The sequence below is a fragment of the Ahaetulla prasina genome, chromosome 3, assembly GCF_028640845.1.
Source record: "Ahaetulla prasina isolate Xishuangbanna chromosome 3, ASM2864084v1, whole genome shotgun sequence".
Classification (NCBI taxonomy): domain Eukaryota; kingdom Metazoa; phylum Chordata; class Lepidosauria; order Squamata; family Colubridae; genus Ahaetulla; species Ahaetulla prasina.
Window position 1 is genome coordinate 96,956,874 of NC_080541.1, and position 25,362 is coordinate 96,982,235.

Consider the following 25,362-nt stretch of genomic DNA (forward strand, 5'->3'; position numbering starts at 1 on the left):
TAGGATAACATCCTACCCTATATTGTGCATGTGGGCATGTTTGAACATGCCTTACATTTCATAAAATTTGGAAGAAGTGCTCTGATCTCCTGTGAATGCATCACCTCTCTAATATTCATTAAAGCAGTCCATTTTTTTCCAGGCTCAAAATATTAACTCTAGTTGAGTCAGTAAGTACAACTATAGTGTGTGTCATTGCTTTTTTCCCCCCTTCATGACCTTGCTTGTGCTTGCTGTTTCACCTGACTCTTTCTCTCAGCCTGCCTCAAAGGCATATGAAGTGTTAATGTTCATAAATGGTGAGGTGTAAAGTATGCGGAAATACAATCTAGAGCAGAGGTCTCCAACCTTGGTCCATTAAGACTTGTGGACTTCAACTCCCAGAGTCCCTCAGCCAGCTTTGCTGGCTGAGGGGCTCTGGGAGTTGAAGTCCACAAGTCTTAAAGGGACCAAAGTTGGAGACCTCTGGTCTAGTTGTTGATATTAAATCTCAGAATGAGCATCATTTATTGCTCTATCTTAAAATAAAAACCCATAGACATTTGCAAGGAGTGAAAACCTAGTTATTTGATGTCTGATGACTTTCAGGCATCAGATACTTAAAGGCTCTTATATAGGGCTGGGGACTCTTTTCTGAAAGTTCTTGTAAAGTGAAATAAAAATTCAAATAAGATGGAACATCCAAGCAAGAAATGTGAATGTGCATTTGTGATTTCTATCAACTTTACTTCTTGAACTAACCCTCCAAATCAAATCTCATTAAAGTTTTAAAGAAGATATTTTCTCTTCTTGGTCTATTACTAATATCTCTTATGACAATATAAGAATAGAGATAACCTGTTCTTGCAGCTTTCAGGACATGAGGAAGTGCATTATGTGTGTCTTTAGGCTACAGTCAATTCAAAATACAGACATCACACTGCTAAACGGCTCCAGGAGAAGAAATATTATCTTGAGGGGTCTTAAAGAGCTTCACTGACTTTTGGTCCACTTCCAGGCACCATTCGGAGTGCTAGAGCTACCCTTCAAAACTACACAGTGTCTTGTTTCATGTCTGAAATCAGCAACAACTCCATGGAGAAACCATGGAAGCTTAAAACATTTGTCAACCAAAAGCCAGGTCAGAAGCCAAGGAAACAAGAAAAGCAATTAATTACATCACAGGGATAAATTACTACACAGTCTGACTCTGACACCACAATCGCAAGAAGCATACAAGTGGTAGCATCAATGAAAATACTTAAAATTAAACAAGAAGCTGCAGTTGCCAGAAACATAGAAACCATACTTGGATGCCAACATCGGAGCCTTCTTGGATTTTTTTTTCTTACTCTTGATCTTAACCAAAAGGCTGGGAAGCAATTGTTGCTAAATTTACCAGATAATCATTCTGCAAGCCATCTTTTTCAGTGATTATAATCCTCTTCAGACCTCATTTTTGTCAGCCGTCTACTATATGTTGGATTTTTGTGACTGTAATCTTGGAATAGCTTCACTTCATCTCATCTAAGGGTTTTTCTGAAACAAACAAGACACACAGTTGTATGAAGTCTTTCTGGGTTTTTGAAGGAATATTTACTCCAGTTTGAACTTTCTCATATAGGTAGTCCTCGACTTACACCCGTTCATTTAGTAATCATTTGAAGTCACAATGGCACTGAAAAAGATGACTTATGACCTTTTTTCACACTTGCAACCTTTGCAGCATTATTAAAATTTGAATAATTGGCAACTGGCACTCTAGGTTATGTGACCACCTTTTGCAAATTTCTGATAAGGAAAGTTAATAGGAAAGCCAGATTGGCTTAATAACCGTGCTTCTAACTTAACAACTGCACCGATTCATTTAACAATTGTGGCAAGAAAGGTTGCAAAATGAAGCAAAACTCAATTAACCAGGGCAAACCGGTAGAAACCCACCACTGGTAGTAAGCCAAGGATTACCTATAATCAGCTTTTACACATTCCAGGGAAAATATGCCAGTACAGGAATTATATGGTATTTCTTCATGTAGAAAATGAAAATATTGCTTTGGTTACTTAACATTGGGGTAGAAGACTATTCATAGTATTAAGGGTGGTAGTAGTATAAGGATAATCTTTTCAGTTTAGCGTACCAGAAAACAGAGGCCCCATATCCTATGATATCAGCACTTATATTTTTGCAACCCGGGAACAGTGCAGTCCCTTGCCTTTTTTAATAAATATATTAACACTATATATAAAAAAGGGGTGGGGCAGTGGTCAAATCTGAATGTTTTACTACCGGTTCTGTGGGCGTGGCTTGGTGGGTGTGGCAGGGGAAGGTTACTGCAAAATCTCCGTTCCCACCCCACTCCAGGGGAAAGATGCTGCAAAATCCCCATTCCCTCCCCACTCCTGGGCCCAGCCAGAGGTGGTATTTGCCGGTTCTCCGAACTACTCAAAATTTGTGCTACCGGTTCTCCGAACTGCTCAAAATTTCCACTAACGGTTCTCCAGAACCTATCAGAACCTGCTGGATTTCACCCCTGGGGTGGGGCTTCATAATACAATGGCATCCACCACAAGGGCTTTTGTGACCCCCTAGTAAATATTCTTGAGCTCACCAAAACTAATATTCCACTTCTTAAATCTTTAAACAAATAGCTACTAATCGTGACATCAATGTTAGAAGAAGATTAAAATGCCATCTGGCGGAGTATGACCTGGGAAAGCATTAAAAGACAGGTAATTGTGACCCCCTATGAAAGCAGAGAATATTTCTGATGAAAATATATCACTGTTGCCTTGTGGATTATGTTATGTATTCTTGTATGTACCTTTAAATATTTGGGCGGGAAATCAGCACGTTGCTGATTGGACGAAGCCACCAGTAGAACTGTATAAAAGGAGAGGTTTTTCCCCCAGCCTGTTGCTGGGTTCACCATATATTAAAGAGCTGTTGTCACTACCCTGGTCTCCAGCCTCGTTACTTCCAGAACTTAACACTGGCGACGAAGGTGGGATCTCGAGGCTAAGGAGAACCAGAACCGAGCTGAAGCACGATAGACCCGAACCCAGCAAACACAGGGCAGAAAAGCGGAGATGGCCAGTTACACTCCGCCCGCACCGTTTGACCCGGCTAAAGAGAAATGGGGAACGTATATGACCCGTTCGAAAGCTTTCTAGAAGCCAACGAACTGCAAGGAGTTCCAGATAACCGCAAAGGGCTTATTTCTTAAGCCACTGTGGTCCGGAGGTCATTGATATCGCGGAAGCCTGGCAGAGCCAACGCCGTTACAATCGGTGTCGTGGCCAACTCTACAGACTTTACTAAAAAATCATTTGCGCCAACGCCGTCCAAATCGTGCGGCGGTTTGAATTCGGAGGCGAAGGCAGATGGAGGCGAATCCATCGGTGACTACATGGCCGCCTAAGGAAGCGTCCAAGGACTGCGGATACGCGACCTGGGCGAGGTGCTCCTCGAGCAACTCATCCGAGGTCAGAGACATCCGTTTGCGGCGGCGGCTGCTAGCAAAGAGCAACCTAACGCTGGCCAACGCTCTGGATGAAGCCAGAGCACATGAAATGTCCACCCAAGCGGCGGAGACACTGCAAAGCCTGTCCCACCAAAGGCGGCGAAGCCAACTCCAGTGCACCAGGAGGAGGTTCAGACCGAATCCGGCGGTGAAGATGAGGAAGGGTCTGCCGAACCGAGAAACGCGACAAAGGGGACAGCGGCGAATGCGGAAGCTGCGGTGGTCAACACCAGCGCCAACGCTGCAAGTTTAAGGACGCACATGTCGGTGCGGGAAGAAAGGGCACCTAGCTCAAGTTTGTCGAGCGGCCCAACCTTCCCGCCGAAAATTCAAATCGGCCAATCAGAGCGCGGAATCGGCAAGGCGACCCGCGATTGGCTCAAACAAAAAAGGCGCGGATTCAAACCAAACGACTGTGGTCATAGGCCGCGCCTCGACCCAAGTGGAGAAGAAGATCTTCACCAAACCAAAAATAGAGGAAGTACGGTGCCGGCTCGAAGTAGACACGGGGTCAGCGATCACCATCATGTCCTGGGACACTTTGGCAAAGTCACTGCCGTCAGTCGCGAAGCGCCACCTGCAAGCTCAACGGCTACGAGTCCACGACTACCAAGGGAATCGCATCCCTGTTCGAGGGACCACCTCCGTCCGAGTCGAGTACGGACCTCACAAGAAGACTCTGCCCATCACGATCGTCGAAGGGACCCTGCCCAGTCTGTTGGGACTAGACTGGTTTCGTGCCCTGGGCATGGGAGTGACTGGCATCTACAGAAGCGACTGTAACCTGAAAGACATTCTCTTTAACGAGTTCGAAGATGTCTTCAAGGACTGCCTGGGCAAGTACAAGGGGACCCCTATTTCCTTCAACTTAGACCCCCAGGTAGCGCCCATTAGGCTTAAGGCGAGGAGGTCCCTTTGCCCTAAAACCAAAATTGATAAGGAGCTAGATAAGCTCATAAATCAGGGATTTTGGTGCCAGTCGATCACGCAGTGGGACGCCAATCGTCACCCAATAAAAGCAGATGGGTCAATTAGAATTTGCGCTGACTACAAGGCGACGCTTAACAAAGCCTTACAGAAAAGCGCTTACCCGGTTCCCGTGGTGCAACACTTGCTGCACTCTTTGGGGCGAGGGCAAGTCTTTGCAAAGTTAGACTTGGCCCAAGCCTACCAACAACTGCCCGTGACGCCCGCACAGCGAAGCCCAAACGATTGTAACGCACAGGGGGCCTTCAAGTGCACCCGATTGCAATTTGGGGTGAGTGTGGCACCAGGGCTGTTCCAAAACCTAATGGAACGACTTCTGCAAGGGCTCCCAGGGTAGTTCCCTACTGATGATGTCCTGATTTCAGGGAAAACGTAGAGGAATTGGGGAGGCGTTTAAGAAAGGTTCTGGGCATTTTCCGACAGCCGGATTGAAAGTCAAGGTAAACAAATGCCAGATAGGGGTCGAATCCGTCGAATTCTTGGGCTACGGATAGACAAGAAAGGAATTCACCCACTGAGAGCAAGGTCAAGGCAATTAGAAAGGCTCCAGCGCCCAAAAACAAAGCAGAGCTACAGGCATTCCTGGGGCTAGTGAATTTTTACGGTCTTTTAAAAACAAAGCGACCGTTGCTGAACCGCTGCATAGGCTTTTAGGAAAAATACTGTTTGGTCTTGGGGAAAGTCAGAAAATAGGGCTTTGAGCAGTAAAAACCTGCTCTCAAGTGACAGCCTGCTCATCCAATATCATAACTCATTGCCCCTAGTGCTGGTTTGCGATGCCTCCCTTACGGGGTGGGGCTGTACTCAGCCATAGACTTCAAACGGCACAGAAGCCCCTATAGCTTTTACTCTAGAACGATGTCCTCCCAGAGAGGAACTACAGCCAATTAGATAAAGAAGCACTAGCCATTGTGTCAGGGTGAAAAATTTCACGAGTATGTTTTGGGCGGATTTTGAAATCGTGACTGACCACAGACCGCTACTAGGGATACTGGCTGGCGACCGCCCACGCCTGTGGCACTTTCGCCACGCTTGACCCGATGGACTATTTTCTTAGCCGCTTATTCGTACAAGCTGCAGCATCGACCAGGAAAAGAAGTGGGGCATGCAGACGCGTTAAGCAGATGCCCACTACCAGGGGCCATCAAGACCCCACTCCGGGACGCCCATCCTGCTTATTGACTCTTTGGACTCTGGCCCAGTCACATCTAAGGAAGTGGCTCGGGCATCATACCGGACATTATGTTAAGGACTGTACTCGGTTGGGTACAAGAGGGTGGCCCGCTGCGCCGGGCGAGTTTAAGGAATTTGTTAAAAAGCGGATGAGCTCTCGGCTCAAGGGGTGCCTGTTATGGGGTGATCGTGGTAATCCCGATAAATTAAGGGAAAGGTACTGGACCTCCTCCACGAGGGCCACCCAGGGATCGTCAGGATGAAGGGGCTAGCAGAAGCTATGTGTGGTGGCCACTCATGGACTCAGAGATTGCTGAGAGGGTAGGAAATGCCAGGCTTGCCAAGAGTCCAGACCTCTACCCCAACGGCCCCAGTCAGGAATGGGAAAAACCCCAAGGGCCCTGGTCAAGAATCCACATTGATTTTGCTGGCCCTTTCCATGGCCAAACTTTCCTAGTGGTTGTCGCATTCTCTAAATGGTTGGAGATCATCCTCATGAAATCCCACGGCCGAGGCAGTAATCGCAGCCCTGCGCCACTATTCAACCCACGGGTTGCCTGACACTCTGGTGTCCGACAACGGGCCGCATTCACGGCAGCCCAGTTCAAGAATACTTGGCAGAGGAGGGCATCCGACATGCCCTCTGCGCCTTTCCACCCTCGTCGAATGGCCTTGCAGAGCGTTCCGTCCGGAGCGCCAAGGAGGCATTGTCCAGGCTCAAGCCAGGTGACTGGCAAACAAAGATAGACTTCTTTCTGGCCGTTCAGCACAGAACCCCAAGCACTGCTACAGGCAGAAGCCCAGCCGAATTATTGATGGGACGGAAACTCCGGTGCCCACTTGACGATTGAGTCCCATTACACACCAGAGGGTTACAAGGAAATAGACAAAACAAGGGAATTGGGCATAGGCGACCGAGTGTGGGCCCGCAACTACGGGGACGGCCCAAGTTGGCTCGCAGGGCAAATAATAAAAGCAACCGGCCCAAAGTCATACTTGGTCGAATTACAAGACAACCGAATTTGGAGGCGCCACATAGATCAGATAAGGAGACGAATAACTGAACAAAGTAAGCCACAAGAAACAAATTATGACCCCTCCCTATTTGAACCCACAGCTGACTATGACCCGGGGGAGGCGCAAGACTTAGCTGAGGTCCCGGAGGTCCAGCGACGCCATCAGGTTCCCGAGGGAAACGACAGGGAAAATTACAAAAGTAATCCAGGGCCGGATGGCCAAGAAAAAGAATCTGCAAATAATCCAGGGCCCGATGGCATAGAAAAAGAGCTGGAGGGAGAAAACAGACCCTCCGAACAGCTCAAAACACCACCCAGGACTGAACCGCGCAGGTCTGAAAGAACTAGGAGACGCCCAGGTTATTTGCGTGACTACGTCGAAAAATAACATGTAAATAAGATGTAAATAGAGGCAAAGTGTTTTCTGGGAGGGGAGGAGTGTTATGTATTCTTGTATGTACCTTTAAATATTTGGGCGGGAAATCAGCACGTTGCTGATTGGACGAAGCCACCAGTAGAACTGTATAAAAGGAGAGGTTTTTCCCCCAGCCTGTTGCTGGGTTCACCATATATTAAAGAGCTGTTGTCACTACCCTGGTCTCCAGCCTCGTTACTTCCAGAACTTAACAGATTAGATTTCAGATCAGCTATTATACTGGAGATCTGCTGCCTTTTCAGTCAAAAGCTTGTAAATAGCCATCAATATTAGCACCTATTGGTAGCCTGATCCTCCATGAACCTATCCAATCCTATTTTAAAGCTATACAAATTGCTTTCATATCAGCATAAGAAATTTACACTGATTTTTTTTTAATAAGGGCATTATTTCTGTTTTCAATTCCCTTCCAAATAATGCAAGGTATACAATTTGTTTATTTTTTTAATAGTAGCTGCAGTTATTTTCATTGACTTGTCCATTATGATGCCAAGTTCTCTTTCCAAACTCAGGTTTTATGAATGTATAAATGAACATTTATATAAAATGCTTTCCTCTAATTATTTCATATACCAAGAGATCTGCAACATCATTCTTTCTGAATTACTTTGTTGCAAATAACAAGCCACAAGGTGGAGCTCTCAGGTAATCAAAATTATTTTAAACTGCCATTATATGAGGGAGGAGCCAATTTAAAGTCAGTTTCCTTGGGTTCTCCTCAATCATGAATATCAAAATAGAGTTCTCACTTTACAACTTGAATTCCCACTGACGTATTTTGATCATGCAATCTAATCCCATAGCTCTAGTAATTTAAATGCTATTTGTTATATAAGCCCTTTTTATTATCAACACAGATTCTGTTGTTGGTCATCGTTTTTATTTTTAGTGTTTGTCCCATGGTTTCAGGATTTGGTTAATTTTGCACTGTATTTGCCCAATCCTTAAAAAGAAACTATCAGTGTATGAAGTGACAAGGGAGGTTTTATTTATCAGCTGGCTTCTCATAGACTCTGAAACCAATTTGGGCTGAGAGGGAATGACCGGCCCAAGCAACCCCAGCTGGGTCTCATCATTCTTGGTTCCAGAAACTTTCTCAGCCCTGGCTCTTGAATTTGTTGATTCTAAAATATCTGAACTAACAATTGTCTAAATACCCATCTGGTAAAATTTGGAACCAAATTATTGGAAACTTTTTCATATCGTTTCCTTAATTCATATCTTTCCCCTAGATCAGGGGTGTCCAACCTTGGCAACTTTAAGTCTTGTGGATTTCAATTCCCAGAATCAATCCCCAGCCAGTCATGCTGAAAAGTCACCAAGATCCTTCCAGGCAGCACACGTGCCCACTGAAAACCAAGTAGAGATACCCATGCGACCAATGCAATAATGCATCAGCTATCTGAAACTTTTCCCACTGACACTTAAATTTCCATGGGTGGATGCATTTGTCAGGGAGTGGCATAGCAGCTGAAAAGCCAGATCCTGGAAAGATAAACTCAGAGTGACATATGAGATCAAATTCTTACCCAGAGGACTCTTGAAACGGGAGACGCTGCTTAATTCCTAAGTCTTGCTTTGAAATCTTACCCCATTTTTCCAGAGAGATTTATTTTCATCCTATATTTTTAGGTGCAAAGTTTGATAATTGGATCTAGAGAAAGTACCTCAGCCCTTTACAATGAATGTCATGCATGGCACCAGCTGTCTGTTTCTATGAAAGAAAGAAACATCTAATAACTACAGTTCATGCCTATATAAGGCAGAGGGCAGACCTGATACTAATTAAGACTCATACAGAGAGGTCTTAAACACATCAAATTACCAACCTATTTATAATATTACATTAATAAACATAAATGCATGCATTCTTACACTCTCTTGATGGTTATTGCACACATCATTAGAAAGGAAGGAAACAGAAATAGAATATACAGGATTTGATAAACTAGCGTAAGCAGTCTGCAGGTTACACGCAATTCTAAAAGCCATTTCATTTGGCATGCAAAATCGGAAACTACTGGGTAGCAATTCAGCAGTTAGAAAGCAGTTGTATTTAATATGACATAGAAAACAAGCTGTTGTCTGAAATAATTTAGGGAAGTATGAAATTAAAACTTATGAGTGGATTTCTATTCATTTTTCAAAGCTGTTAGGCAATTTATTTCTTTTCATCTTAAATTTTGCATTTTCCAAATGCCACACTTTGTATCACAAGGGCTATAAATTTTATACACACATAAACATGGACACCACTGACTATTGCTGGCAGACATACTGTAAATATGAATTTACTTTGTTTATCCTTGTTTTCTGGTCCTCTTGAAAGCTGGCCAAAGCTATTAGGGTATCTTTATGAATTTATATCTCACCTTTTTAGTTTTTGGCTCAACTACTTCCCTTTGTATCATAAGTAGCATGACACAACAGCATTTCAGGGAAGATACCTGGAGCATGCCAACCTACCTGACCAGGTGAAATTGGCAGGTTCCCTCAAGGAGAGGTCATTCTACAAATAGGGCATATGGGACTTTAAAGGTAATAACCACCACTTTGAATTGCATCTGCAAATAAACTGGAAACCAATGCCGCTGACACAGCAGTGGTGTAAGACTAACAAACTGTGGAATGCCCAGACCTGTGCATGCTGCTGCATTCTGGACCAGTTGCGATATTTGGATAGGGTAGACCCATGTTGTAATGGTATGTGAGAAAAACCTTGGGAGACAGGGTGAAGGGATGCTGCCTAGGGAACAGTCAGATAAAAGCCTGTAGCTGCATAGTGGGCAGAGCAAGAGGCTCAGAAGGGACCCTCCCTGAGTAATTTGGGCTGTAAAAGTAAAAGCAGAAGAATTGTGTTTTCAGATTGTGTTTATCAGCTGGAAGACTCAAATCCAGGAAGCCCCCACTGACACTTGCACAACATCTGCCCAATAACTTTAACACCAATTCCCAATGGAAAACCAAATGGGCCAATGGAACACTCAGGAAGACATACAAATGACCCCACAAAAAAGGCTCTGGGCTTTGAAGTACCATGTCAGCAATGGACAATCTTGAATAGGATTCACGCTTCACATGGCTTCTGCTGGAACTCTCTATATAAATGGGGCCTAGTATCCTCCCCTCAGTGTGACTCTGGGGTCCCACACCAAACATCTTGATCAGTTGTAAGCTGAGAGCATCTACCAGTCCAGTATCTGACTTTTTTTAAATACAAACAATGCTGTGCTTCAGTGGTTAGATGGCCTAGACACTGGTATCTGATCTTTTTAACATTTATATTTTATTGTCTTTTACTAATCTAGGTGAATTGTTAATATATATTGCTAGTGCATGTATGATATGCCATACACGAAATAAATAAATGTACTTTCAGACTGACAAGGTATTGTTAATATAGCTTTACAGTAATGTAGAACTACTTTCTCTGGTCATGTTTCCTTTCTGGTCTAGATGACAAGGCTGACACATATAGAGCATGTTTCCAGGAAGTGATTAGGGCAGTGGTGGGATTCAACCAGTTCGCACCACTTCAGGAGAACCGGTTGTTAACTTTCTGAGCAGTTTGATAAACTGGTTGTTAAATTACTTGAATCCCACCACTGGATTAGGGCATGAGTGATTGTGGGCAAGGCCTCCAGGTCCAATAGTGATGGAATTGATGTACAAAATATGAAGTAACTAGGAGTATTCATTTCAAAGGATCTAAGTCCCAGAGCTCACTGTAACATCATTGCAAAAAAGGCATTAAGCGTTGTAAATCTTATTTTACGAAGTTTTCTCTCTGGTAATGCTATACTCCAAACTAGGGTAATAAAACCTTTGCAAGACCTGTACTTGAATACTGCTCACCTGCCTGGAACCCTCACTGAATTTCGGACATTAATACATTAGAGAGGGTCCAGAGGTATTTTACTAGAAGTATTCTTAAATCTTCTGCTCAAAATAAAATTCCCTATACCACCGGACTTGAAATTTTAGGTCTAGATCAAGGGTGAAATGCTCCCAGTTTGGATCGGCTCGCGCAATCCAGTAGCGATGGTGGCTGCTGGTTTGGAGGACCAGTAGCAAAAATCCCTGCCCCCCCCCCGCCTCTGCTGACTCGCACCATCAGCAGAGTTTTTTTTTTTTACTTTTAAAAGCAGGTTTTTCTTCAGCCGAAACATGCCTTTAAAAGTAAAAAAAAGCCTTTGAGGATCCCACCCCTCAGCTGAGATTGGCAGGGCCTTTAAACTTTAAAAAAAAAGTTCTTTAAGGCTCCTCTGGCGATCTCACCTGAGTTCCACATCAGCAGAACCTTAAAAAACATGTTTTCTGTAGAAAACTTATAGAAAACCTCCTTTTAAGAGATTCTAAGGCACTTACCTGATTACTGATCGACCGCATGGCTTTTTTCCCAGCCCGAAAGCCCCAGTTTCACTTTCAGCACCAGACAGAACTAATCTAAACTTAGCTAATCTATTTCATCACTGAGCAACTAATGCTGGTTGGCTTTGCTGGCTGAGGAACTCTGGGAATTGAAGTCCACAAACCTTAATAATAAAATAAAATATTTGTGCAGCTTTCTGAGATCTTGTGTTTCTGTAGTGTTTCACTCTAACTACACAAACACACAAAATCTCAGAAAGCTGTATGTGGTATTTTGTGTGTGTGGTGTGTGTGTGTGTGTGAGTTGTGTTGTGTTGTGTGTGTGTGAAGTGTGAAGTGCAGCTGCTTTTGCATTGTGTGTGAGTCAGTTGTGTTGTATGTGTGTAAAGTGTAAAAGTTGGTTTTTGGTACCTCTAATTTTTTTTATACTTTGTTTATTATTTTTATTATTTATTGTTATTGGCCACGCCCACCCAGTCATCTGACCACCAAGCCACTCCCACCAATTAAGTCACGCCCACAGAACTGGTAGGGAAAAAATTTAGATTTCACCCCTGGTCTAGATAGCCTCAAACTACATCATCTACGTTCCGACCTATGCTTAGTTCATAATATTATTTACCAATATGTTCTATCAGTAAATGAGTACTTTAATTTCAAACATAATAACACAAGGGCTATTAATAGATTTAAACTCAATGTAATTCGCTCTAATCTTAATTGTAGGAAATATGACTTCTGCAATAGAGTAGTTAATGTCTGGAACACTGCCTGAACCTATTGTTAGTCTCTCTAAACCCCATACCTTTTACTTTAAATTGTCTACCATGGACTTTTCATGTTTCTTAAGAGGTCCCTAAGGTGGTGTGCATAAGCGCACCAGTATGCCTACTGTCCCTGTTCTACTGTTCCCAATTATATGTAATCATTCTATGTGTTTATGGCTATATTTTGCTTATTTATATCCTGTTTTTTGTGCCAATTTTTTTTCATGTGTCCATGTCTATGTTTATACTGTTACTTGTTTCCTTGTACTTGTTGACAAATAAACAAACAAATAACAACAACAACAATAACAACAACAACAGAATTGGAAGGGACCATGGAGGCCTTCTAGTCCAACCCCCTGCCCAGGCAAGAAAATGTACACCATCTCAGACAGATGGTTATCCAACATTTTCTTAAAAATTTCCAGTGTTTGGAGCATTTACAACTTCTGCAGGCAAGTTGTTCCACTTATTAATTGTTCTAACTGTCAGGAAATTACTCCTTAGTTCTAAGTTGCTTCTTTCCTTGATTAGTTTCCACCCATTGCTTCTTGTTCTACCCTCAGGTGCTTTGGAGAACAGCCCAACAGCCCAAATGAATCTGTGCAATTCCCCACTCCCCTGCCCATAGTTGCAGTGCTACCTCTGCTATAGTCCGAGGTGTCTTCTCACCAAAACTAAGAGGGGGGAGGGGGAAAGAACCAGAAGAATTCCACCTTGCCAATCAAAATTGTTTCCTTGTCAGCTTCAAAACGACTTCAGCCAAAGCCATATTTACTTTCGCTTTGTTTCTTAGTTGACACTCTTGGGGGGAGGGGGGGAGGGAATTAGAAAGGACTGGAGTGTGGTGCCTGAGTCCACTAGACAAAACATCCACCACATGCAGTGTGTGAACCAAGGTCATGGCAATGAACATCTGTTGAGACTGAGGGGGAGCTACTGTTGGTTAACGTGACCCAAGACACCTGAAGGGGGTGGGAAATTTCTATTCTTCTTATTACTCTGAAGCACAGGAATTACCCACAGCTAGCTTCACCTTTCTAAGTGCCAATATGATGTACTCAATAAAAGGTCTTACAAGCCTGAATGGAGCTTCCGAGTCCTGATTCAATTGTGGGTTCATTGCTCGGAACCATGACATTCCTCTCCACTTCCAGGTTCTTCCAGACTCTGGGAACTAGGACAGCATTACTTGAATATAAAAGGAATTTTGTTCTTCGTCTTTTAGTTACTAGTTGCCCAGAGTTATTTTATATAACACAGACAGCTGTTCAAACCAAATCAATAAATAACTTTGTCTACTGTTGTCTTCTTAGAAGCCACGGTGCTAAGTACAAATAAAAGTTTTAAAAAAGATGCTTAGAGAACAGGGTTCTTAAAAGGCTCAGGGTGGGATTCATTTTTCCCCTCTATGGAGTAAACAGTTCAAAGGTTGGTTGGTTGCTGTTGTTGCAGCAAAGTCTGTAAGACATAAATCCATCCCCTGACCAAATGTTTCAATTGCTTATCCTCAAAATCAAGAACTGCCGACTTTCCTTTAAAAACCTTTTGCAGTCATTCTACCAGCAAAACCAATAGGTGTGCTTATTTCTTCCAGTTCAGATCAGTAATAGGATAAGAGGTTTTGAGCTCTACAAACGCTTGGATCTCATTTAGTCATTCGTGTTGACTTAGAGCCAGATAGATCAAAGGGGATACACAAGTCAGGAGGTTTTCTTTTGCTACCTGCTAGTTGAAGTCACAAGATGTCAACTTATGACTGTTCACTGTTGCAACAAGATGTATTGCAAGTGCATTGAAGATGTTGCCAGCCCCTTGTTTAAGTGACAAGTTTTGCAAAATTTGCATCACCACAAATGCCTGGGAATGATTCTTCATTGAAAGCATACATTCATTTTAACCGTGAGCCCAAAGGATTGTAGCTGAAATGTGCCAGAGAACATCTAGTTATCAAAATTACAAGGGTGGGGAGAACTTTTATCAAGGCTATCTTGGCTGCAAAAATCTGGGCAATCACTAGACATCAGGAGAGACAGGAAACAAATTCCGGTGTTAGTCTTAACCCACATATTCAGGTTTGAAACCCAAGTCTTAACTGAGAATTTGGTAGAATATACGAAAGAAAATGACTCCTAGATAGTGAACTCATCTCTGAGATCTGTCTCAGAAGTGTCCATTTAATTATGCTATCCGTAGAACTTGCATGTTAATTGTAAGTCTTATCTGTTGAACTGGATATTTAGTAGCAACTTGGGTATTGTTCTCTTCCTCTCCCTATCTCATTCCTATAGCAAACCATATTGCATTTGTACCCTCTGGTTACTTCTAACCACTTATTGTTGTTGTTAGTTGTGAAGTCATGTCCGATACATCACGACCCCATGGACAACTTTCCTCCAGGCCTTCCTGTCCTCTACCATCCCCCGGAGCCATTTAAGCTCATGTCGACTGCTTCAGTGACTCCATCTAGCCACCTCGTTTTCTGTTGTCCACTTCTTCTTTTGCCCGCAATCTTTCCCAGCATTAGGCTCTTCTCCAGTGAGTCCTTCCTTCTCATTAGGTGGCCAAAGTATTTATTTATTATTTATTTATTTATTATGTATATTTCTATACCACCCTTCTCCGAAGACTCAGGGCAGTTTACAGCCAAGTTAAAAAGACATATACAAAAATTAAAACACAATATTTGAAATTTAAAAATCTGAAACCATAAGGCCGAATATTAAAATAACAAGTAATAACAGCACTCAATTAAAAATTACTCTTAGGCCAACCCTGCTCGGTGAAACAAAAAAGTCTTGAGCTCGCGCTTAAAGGCCCGGAAGTTGGGAAGAAGGCGTAGCCCCAGAGGCAGTTTGTTCCATAGGGTAGGTGCCCCCACAGAGAAGGCTCTTCCCCTGGGGGCCGCCAGCCGACATTGTTTAGCTGATGGCACCCCGAGGAGACCCTCCCTGTGGAAGCGCACAGGTCGATGGGAGGCTATTGGTGGCAGTAGGCGGTCCCGTAACCTGGTCCTATGCCATGGAGCGCTTTAAAGGTGGTAACCAACACCTTGAATTGCACGTGGAAGACCATCGGCAACCAGTGCAGCTTGCGTAGGAGAGGTGTTATATGGAAGCTCCGAGACGCTCCCTCTATCCCCCGCGCAGCCGCATTCTGTACCAGTTGAAGTCTCCCAGTGCTCTTCAAGGGGAGCCCCATGTAGAGAGCACTGCAGTAATCCAGGCGGGAGGTAACGAGGGCATGAGTGACCGTGCATAACGAATCCCGGTCCAGGAAGGGATGCAGTTGGCAGATCAGGCGAACCTGATAAAAAGTTCCCCTGGCAACGGCCGTCAAGTGTTCTTCCAACAACAGCCGTGCATCCAGGAGAACGCCTAAGCTGCGAACCAACTCCCTGGGGGCCAGTGACTCGCCCCCCACAGTCAGCGACGGAACTAGCTGACTGTACCGGGACGCCGGCATCCACAGCCACTTCGTCTAGGATGGGTTGAGTCGAAGTCTGTTCGTCCCCATCCAGACCCGAACGGCTTCAAGGCACTGGGACATCACATTGATGGCTTCGTTGGGGTGATCCGGGATGGAAATGTACAGTTGAGTGTCATCAGCATACAGCTGGCAACTCACCCCAAAACCACGGATGATCTCCCCCAACAGCTTCATATAGATGTTGAACAGGAGGGGCGAGAGAACTGACCCCTGTGGCACCCCACATGTGAGGTGCCTCGCGGTCGATCTCTGCCCCCCCGCCAACACTGTCTGCAAGCGGTCGGAGAGATAGGAGGAGAACCACCGAAAAACGGTGCCCCCCACTCCCAGGCCCCCCAACCGCTGCAGCAAGATACCATGGTCGATGGTATCAAAAGCCGCTGACAGATCAAGTAGGACCAGGATAGAGGAACAACCCCTATCCCGGGCCCTCCAGAGATCATCAACCAACGCGACCAAAGCCGTCTCCGTGCTGTACCCAGGCCGGAAGCCGGACTGGCACGGGTCTAGATAAACAGTTTCATCCAGGTACCGAGGGAGCTGATGTGCCACAACACTCTCAACAACCTTCGCCACAAACGAAGGTTAGAGACCGGATGGTAGTTCGATAAAATAGCTGGATCCAGGGAAGGCTTCTTGAGGAGGGGTCTCACCACCGCCTCTTTCAAGGCTGTGGGGAAGACACCCTCCTTCAAAGAAGCGTTAACAATTCTCTGAAGCCAGCCTCGTGTAACCTCCTGTGTGGCCAGTACCAACCAGGAGGGACACGGGTCCAATAAACATGTGGTAGCATTCAGCCCTCTCAGTATCCTGTCCATGTCCTTGGGAGTCACAGAATCGAATTCCCCCCAAATAATATTCTCAAGAGCTGCCTCCGCTGTCCTGCCCGAATCCACCCAATCAGCGTCCAGCCCTTCCCGGATCTGAGCGATTTTATCGTGCAGATACATTCCAAACTCCTCAGCACGTCCTTGCAAGGGGTCCTCCCGAGCTCCCTGGAAAAGCAGGGAGCGGGTCACCCTAAACAAGGTGGCTGGGCAGTTATTTGAGTTTCATCTTCAGGATCTGGCCTTCTAAAGAGCAGTCAGGGTAGATCTCCTCTAGGACTGACTGGTTTGATCACCTTGCAGTCCAAGGGACTCACAGGAGGCTTCTCCAGCACCATAGTTCAAAGCAGGGGTGAAATGTAAAATTTGTTACTACTGGTTCTGTGGGCGTGGTTTGGTGGAGTGGTAATGTGACTGGGTGGGCATGGCCAACTTTTTTTTTTACTTTTAAAAGCATTTTTTCTTTTCAGCTGAAGAGGTTGTATAAAAAAATGCTTTTAAAGTGTTCTGATGATCCCAGCTGAGTTGCCGGATTACCAGAACCCTTTAAAAGCATTTTTTCTACAACCTCTTCAGCGAAGAGGTTGAGAAAAAATGCTTTTTAAAGGTTCAGACAATTCCAGCTGAGCCGCACGATCATCAGAGGCTTTTTTTTTAACTTGTAAAAGCATTTTTTTCGGCTGAAGAAAAAACGCTTTTAAAAGTAAAAAAAAACAAAAACCCTGATGATCGCGCGGCTCAACTGGGCATGCGGGGAGGGGAAGGATTTTTGCTACTGGTTCTTCGAACCACTCGCCGTCATCGCTACCGGATCGGACGATCCAGTCCAAACCAGGAGCATTTCATCCCTGGTTCAAAGGCCTCACTTCTTTGGTGCTCAGCCTTCCTTATGATCCAACTTTCACAGCCATACATTGGGTGTGGGAAACTGGGAAAACATACCCTTGATTATATGCACTTTTGTTGGCAGGGTGATGTCTCTGCTTTTTAGTATGCTGTCTACTTATTACTTATTACCCACTTATTACTATAAACAAAAAGTTATTTTGTATACTGAATAGCCATTTATAAGGTATAAGATCCTTTTTATTTAGAAGAAAAGTATAATAACTAGCTAGTCTGTGTTGAGATCAGTACTTCAGTTATTGTAAGAAATTTAAAAGAGCATGTGTGTTTGTTTGTGTGTGTGTGTGTGTGAGAGAGAGAGAGCAAATTTAGCTTGGAAGTGTGCATTTTCTATAAATACATGTTGCTTATGTCCCTTGGAAAATTAGGTAGGAATAAATACTATTGTTTGAGGAGCAAAATCCCCCTGATCAGGACTACCAGATGAATTGCAAACTGCAAGATGGCAGTAAAGGGATACAAAAAATGTTAGCTCTAGCCTATGTTTTTGCAGCCCAGATCCGGTAGCTTTAACATCAGACCATATAACATTGACAAAACTTGTTGTCTTTCTTACTTGCTTGAGAAGAATGAGGTTGGAAAATATATTAAACAGGAAATTCCTTCCAGAAGATAAGCAGCTACTCAATTCCAGCATTCAGCTATCGTGCAACTAAAATGCATTTATGAGTTATACTCCACTTTCATGAATAGTCAGCATTTTACATATATATACCCAAAGGAAATTCTTAGATTACAATCCATCAAGATGTTTTAAGAATATGCTCATGTAAAAGCAAGTTCTCTGTCAAATTTATTTATTCAATTTATTATCTGCCCATCTCACTTTCATGTGACACTGCAGAAATGTTTTTAAGTTATGTTTTTTTAACCACACAAATATTTGTGTCATAGGAAAATAGCTAATACTTAGTCTTATTTACACTAATTCACTCACATCATTACACAATTCATTTCTTTTTTAAGGTTGGGAAAAATAAGACAAAGCCACATCCATAAATTATAAATTAAAATTTACTTTCAAGAACAAGTTTATGTTTAGAAAAAGTTTTTAACCTGCCATTTTTAATTTTTATACTTTATCTTATTCCAAAGTTTTTTTAAAAATCCAGAAAAAAACTACACGTAATATGGATATATTAATTATAATTCTAAAGGTAAAGGTAATCATATCCAACTCTTGGGAGTGGTGCTCATTTGAGGGAGCCAGTGTTATTCAAAGATACTTTCCGTGGTCATTTGGCTGGCATGACTATATGCCAAGGCACACAGAACGCTGTTACCTTCCCACCAAAGTAGTACCTATTTACGTACTCACATTTGCATGCTTTCAAGCTATTAGGTGGGCAGAAGCTAGAGCAAGTAACACCTCACCCTACTGTGAGGTGCTCGGATCTTGAACCCAGGCTTTCAACTTTCCAGATGACAAGCTTGGTGTCCCTAACCACTGAGCCATCATGCCTCCCCCCCATTATAATTCTATTCTTGCTTAATTGAGAGTAAGTCCTGTGAGACCGAATGGACATACTGCTGGAGACTGAGTTATAAAAGTATCAAACTTGTTTTTAACAATTTTGCTATGTTAGGTTTCAGCAAAAGAGGAGCAAGAAACCACAAGCGTAAAGGTTTTCCCGACTGATGATTCTTCATTAGATGAACACTTAAAAATATAAATCACCCTTGCCACAAGCATGACAAATTTAGTTCCAAGGTTCCAGTGAGCATCATTTTTGAGGTATCAGTTGCCTCTATGCCTGTGAATATCTGAATCTCACAGAAGCAAGGAGCATCTGATACAGATCAAAGCAGGTAGATCAATCAAAGTCAAGTCACAGCGAGGAAAAAAAATATCAAGGAAGCAGCAGATGAAAACAGATCTTTGCACAGCTGCAGCCTAGTGCGGCTGCTTGAAAAGCTGTGTCTGTTTGTTTTATTTGGCAATATTTATAAGCCACCAATCGATGCAGGCTTTGGGTGGCAGACAACAGCTCAAAATTTGATGCATTAAAAACATTAAATAATGTCACTCGACTGATCGTGATGATCCCCAAACCAGAATTATAAGCCAAAGCTTGCTGAAATAGTATCAATTACTCTCAATTATTCTCAATTAAGAAGGAAGGTTGGGGCCATCTATACTTTTATGAGGTAAGCGTTTCTCAAGTGGGATCACAACTGAGAAGGCCTCAGCAAGGAGCCAAAGTCAATTCAAATAGGTTTTTTTTTAAGTATGACCCATTCATATATATTGGTATCCAATGAGTTAATTAGACTGTTAAAGAGTCTTTATTGGATTTTGTGAGTAAGAAGGAAATTTTGTTCACTGATTGAACAAAAGATAAACAACAAAATTCTTCCATCAGTCTTCTAGGATTTGGACTAAGAATATAACATTCCCCTTGTAAACTGGAGTGCTGAAACATACCCTGAAGATTTTTATTTTTTTTTGCCTGTTAAATCATTACAAACTCCAAGATAATAAACATTCTAAACTAAGATAATTAGCAAAATTAAAAAGGGTACAATTTCAGGTCAAGAGGCCTTTTGAATTGCTTGGTTTTTTTGTGTGTTAAATGTTTATGCAATTTGACCAATTCCACCAAGTGAAGAGAATTCTTTGGGGTAGATAATGATAGTGTAGCTGGAAGCAAATGAATTGCACAGTAGCTTTAGACAAAGACTACTCCAAGAGTGATTAAAATACCAACCGACATCTGCAGCAGGCCTGTGCTGAGCAATAATGATTGGGCATTGCGTTTATTCATCCATCACTGGAAACACCACTTTTCTTAAGGCAGGAGAATGTATGCAATCATTAGCCTTTGGATGATAATTTAATTAGTTACGGGTGAATTGTAACCTTTACCATATGAAGCCTGGCTCAATGAGTCACAGTTGGAAATACTTGTAATTCTTGTTTGGAGGTTTGTTGTCTATTCATCCTGAGAAATAAAAAATTTCTTCTTATTAAAAGAATTATCCATTGATATTCAATATGTGGGTTGTCGTAGCTATTAGAGTAGAAGGAAAATGTGTGACCAATATCCAGGGTAAAATACAATTATTTTAAGTATCTATCCCTTCTATTTGTAATTAGACAAAGGAACATTAGATGTCTAAATTCCAATACATGGAAATACGCTATAAGAAGCCTGGTATTTACACACCCTTAATCTAGGAATGTTATAGGATTAGTAAAGCATCCTTTCAACAGGAAGTAGAGAACAAGGAGCAATTCTTACAGACTAGGCAATCTTTCAAATCCAAGTGATGAAAAACACAACTGAATTTTGTGTTCTCAGCATTCCTCTAAGTTTATCTTGCTAAAATAACATTGGGCAAATTTTGAGTTCTGTATTGCTCTGCTACAGTGTAAATTTCACTGTAATGTAGAAAAACTCATATTAGTTTAATCTCAATCATAATATTTAAAATCTGTTTTTTTATTTAAAAAAAGCAGTTTCCAGAATATTGATATGGAAATAAAAATATCGGTGAAGTACAATATTGATAATTTTCCATCCTCCATAGACAGTAAAAATCAAATTTGCATTTTTCAACCTTCAGGTCAATCTTGACTCCTGGGAATTTCAAAAGTTGTTGCCATTGCTTTTCTTCCTTGGACTGAGAGAGAGAGTGAGTTGCCCAAGGTGCCTCTAATTGTGCCTAAGGCAGAATTAGAACTCATAGCCTCCCATTTTCCAGTCCAATCTCTTAACTATTACACCAACTACCTGTCAGTACCATGGCTGCTCTCATTTTTCCTTAACTGAAAATCACTTCCTACTAGATGTTTAACTACTGAAAAGATCATTTATTGCAAACTCACAAACCTCACCCAAAAGAGCAGAGATTCACACCAAGATTAACATTAGCTCAACAATCAAGAAATAAACACTACCCCAATCAAGGAACTGCCAAACAAGCTAGCAGTAAACAGCCCAATCAAAGAACTACCAAGACTTCTCTCACCAACACTGACAGGGCAAGCCATTAGAATATAAAATGAGAGCAAACCCCACTCCTTACTAGCATTGATGATGTTACCTAGTTTGGATAATGAAGCATCTGCAAAAAATCAACGAAGCTCAGAAAGCACCAAGGAACCCACATGACAAACTTTTTTGGGGCTTCAAATCTTTAAAGAAAGTGGTTCAGAAAAGAATAAAAAGCTTGGTGATTGACAGCAGACATGCCAAGTGAAGTCCCTACCTACAAGATTCATTGTCAGCTTGGATGGGATGCCTAGGGTATTCCACTTAAACAGTCCCATGATCTGGAACCCGTTCATGAAATGTGGATGATCAATGAGCAAATGACTTTTTTAAAAAATTTCTTTTTGTCACAACAGTATACACAAACAATTGTCATAGATAAAACAACATATCTTGAAGAAAATATATATATATATAAGTAAAAAAATATGCATCAACTATATTAATTTGATATAATGAAGGGAACAATAGGACAGGAACGGTAGGCACTTTTGTGCTCTTATGCACGCCCCTTATAGTCCTCTTAGGAATGGGGTGAGGTCAATAGTAGACAGTTTTTGGTTGAAGATTTTGGGATTTTGAGTAGAGACTATGGAGTCAGGTAATGAGTTCCAAGCATTAACAACTCTGTTACAGAAGTCATATTTTCTGCAATCAAGTTTGAAGCGGTTGACATTTAGCTTGAATCTATTTTTTGCTCTTGTAATATTGCGATTGAAGCTGAAGTAGTCTTTTATAGGAAGGATATTGCAATAGATGATTTTGTGTGTTAAACACAGGTCATGTCGAAGTCGACGGAGTTGTAAGTTTTCTAATCCCAGGATTTCAAGTCTGTTGGTATAAGGTATTTTGTTGTTTTCGGAGGAGTGAAGAACTCTTCTAGTAAAATATTTCTGGACTCGTTCTATTGTATTTATGTCAGAGATGTGGTATGGGTTCCAGACGGATGAGCTGTATTCAAGAATAGGTCTGGCAAATGTTTTGTATGCTCTAGTTAGTAGTGTAGAGTTTTTAGAAAAGAAGTTGCGTAAAATTAGGTTTACAACTCTTAGGGCCTTTTTTGCTATGTAGTTGCAGTGGGCTTTGGCATTAAGGTCATTTGATATGAGAACTCCAAGATCTTTGACTTCTCAGCCATCACCCACATTCCCTGACTCAAGAAAAAAATTAACAAATGTATGTGTGTCCTAGTGAAAGAAACCTAATTTTGAGAAGCTAGATTTATTAGAGATTCCATGTTTATCCTTGGATCAGTCACAGATTCCTGACACATATAACCCAGCCAAGCTCTGATCTTTTGTTACTAAATATGTTGGCACAGCTCTCTCTCTCTCTCGTTTTCTTATGCCAATATGGAACATGATCCCCACTTGCCTGTCATATCACATGTACTCCTGTCTTGATAGGCATCCACTTCAAAAGTCACAATACTATTGTTGCTTAATATTACATTTATATGGAAATGATGAGGACAATGAAAACTGATTATAATCTTTCTGGGAGCTACTGCTGTAACTGGGAATTTCCCAGTTACCTTGCATCATAAGAAATCCCTGGATAGAGGATATTTGTTTCCATCTTATTTCTCTAGCCTGTCAACTTGAACTGCTTTAATATCTTTGTTTTAAAATTATCATAGTCGCCCATTAAAAAATCCATACTCTACAATATTCTTTATTAAAATCTACTTAAAGCTTGCATGCACTTTGGCATAACTTTGTTTAATCCTAATAAAGATATCGAAGAGCAAGTTTGGTGCAGTGGCTAAGGCACCAGGCTAAGAACGCCTATTAATGAGTTTAAGCAGAAAGCCAGCTGGGTGACCTTGGGCCAGTCACTCTCTCTCAACCCTAGAAAGTAGGCAATGGCAAACCACTTCCAAAATCTTGCTAAGAAAATTGTAGTGACATGTTCAGATACTTGCCAGGAGGTACGTATACACAGACAAATATCTTGATTTTTGAAGTGTAATATGTAAGTGTACATGTGTTTGTGTATACACAGTATATGTAAATGATATCTAATTAAACAGATAAAGATCCAAAAAGAATTTATCTGTATTATAATAGCAGCAGGTTTCATAGCTGAGACCAAGTGCTTCCTTATTTGGGATTGATTAAATTATCATCTGAATTAATACTGTAATCAGCAACACAATCTGGGAAAGATAAATTAATCACAACTACATGCAATGCAATGGAATAAATGAATTTAGAATGAAATTAAGCCAGACTCCACTTGTAGCCCTAACCCTAAACTGTGCCTAATTTGTAACTATATTTCTATCAGCGACCGCAGTGGTAAAATAATTTTCCTCTTGTCATTGCACATTGCTTGCCCTTATTTTGTATTTTGATTTTTTACAAACATTCACACAGGGACACAGGATGGGAGAGAATGTTACAAAGTTGGATTGATACTCATTTATGGTACAGAGCTCTTTTTTGGAATTTGAATTTGAATGTTATTTGAGGACATCTACATTTTCTGCCTGATGGCAAATAATAACTAAAGATTTAGTTATTTTAGTTAAAATAATAATAATAATAATAACAACAACAACAACAACAACAACAACAGAGTTGGAAGGGACCTTGGAGGTCTTCTAGTCCAACCCCCTGCCCAGGCAGGAAACCTACACCATTTCAGACAAATGGCTATCCAACATTTCCAGTGTTGGAGCATTTACAACTTCTGCAGGCAAGTTGTTCCACTGATTAATTGTTCTAACTGTCAGGAAATTTCTCCTTAGTTCTAGGTTGCTTCTCTCCTTGATTAGTTTCCACCCATTGCTTCTTGTTCTACCCTCAGGTGCATTGGAGAATAGTTTGACTCCCTCTTCTTTGTGGCAACCCCTGAGATATTGGAACACTGCTATCATGTCTCCCCTAGTCCTTCTTTTCATTAAACTAGGCATACCGAGTTAAATAAATAAATAAAGGGTTAGCTTTTTTTTAAAGCCATTGTATACCCCACAGATGCTTAACTAACAATCGATTTTCACCCCAGAAGTGTTCAACACATATCAAATTGTTTCCAAAGTCCAATAACAGAGAAGAATTTTCTCTTTCCACAATGAAGGCAAATGAAACTATGCTAGCTGATAACTCATCCCAAATTTGTGTATCTTTCTAGCTAAATCTTCATATCTATTTGTTCCACAGGACACATGAGTGTCAATGACATGGCTAACTCATACAATCCCTCTACCAATTGGTGTATTTAGTTTATAGTTTATAGTTTATTTTATAAATTAAATGCCGTCTTCAGTGTACATTATAACTATAAAAATAAAAACACAAACATACATCCTTTACATTCTGTATAACTGAAATTGAAAACCTAATATAGCTCTATACCGTAGAATTCAATATGGTTATTGCCCTGGGATAGAAGCTGTTTTTCAGCCTATTTGTCCTTGTTTGTTTGTTTTTACAAAAAAAAAATATTTATTGATCTGTACCATATGCCAGATGGTAATAGTTCCAAAAAAGGGTGCCCAGGATGAGATGGACCTTTAAGAATGTTTTGAACTTTCTTAGGAAAAGTTCTTTCTTAGCTCTTCCAAGGAGGGAAAAGGGCAACCAATGATCCTCTGGGCAATGACGCTGACCCTCTCAAGTGCTGTGAAGATGGTTGTCTAGTGACAGTGAAGACGATTTTAAAAGATTTGGGGTTCTTCTATTTTTGGTAAAAAAGCATACAATATCTCACGAGGCTTCCTTCCCTTCCCAAAATAGAGAATTTTGGACATGTATTGGATCTTGTACTGCATGATCACATTTTCAACGAAGTCTCTACATACAGGCAGCTGTGAGTTAACAAGTCTGCAAAAATAATAGCTGTCAATGCACTTGGGAATTAGTTTTCAAAGTTCTACATAACTCACAGCCAG

The 25,362-nt window shown here is 41.7% G+C and overlaps 1 long non-coding RNA gene across 1 annotated transcript in view; it reads right to left on the reverse strand.

The window, feature by feature from the left end:
* Nucleotides 1-495: 495 nt before the first annotated feature.
* Nucleotides 496-25,362, reverse strand: part of LOC131194125 (uncharacterized) — a 48,080-nt gene continuing 23,213 nt past the window's right edge. Inside the window, exon 3 of the long non-coding RNA XR_009154105.1 lies at nt 496-1,518. This is a non-coding gene — a long non-coding RNA (uncharacterized LOC131194125). The remainder of the gene's footprint in view (nt 1,519-25,362) is intronic.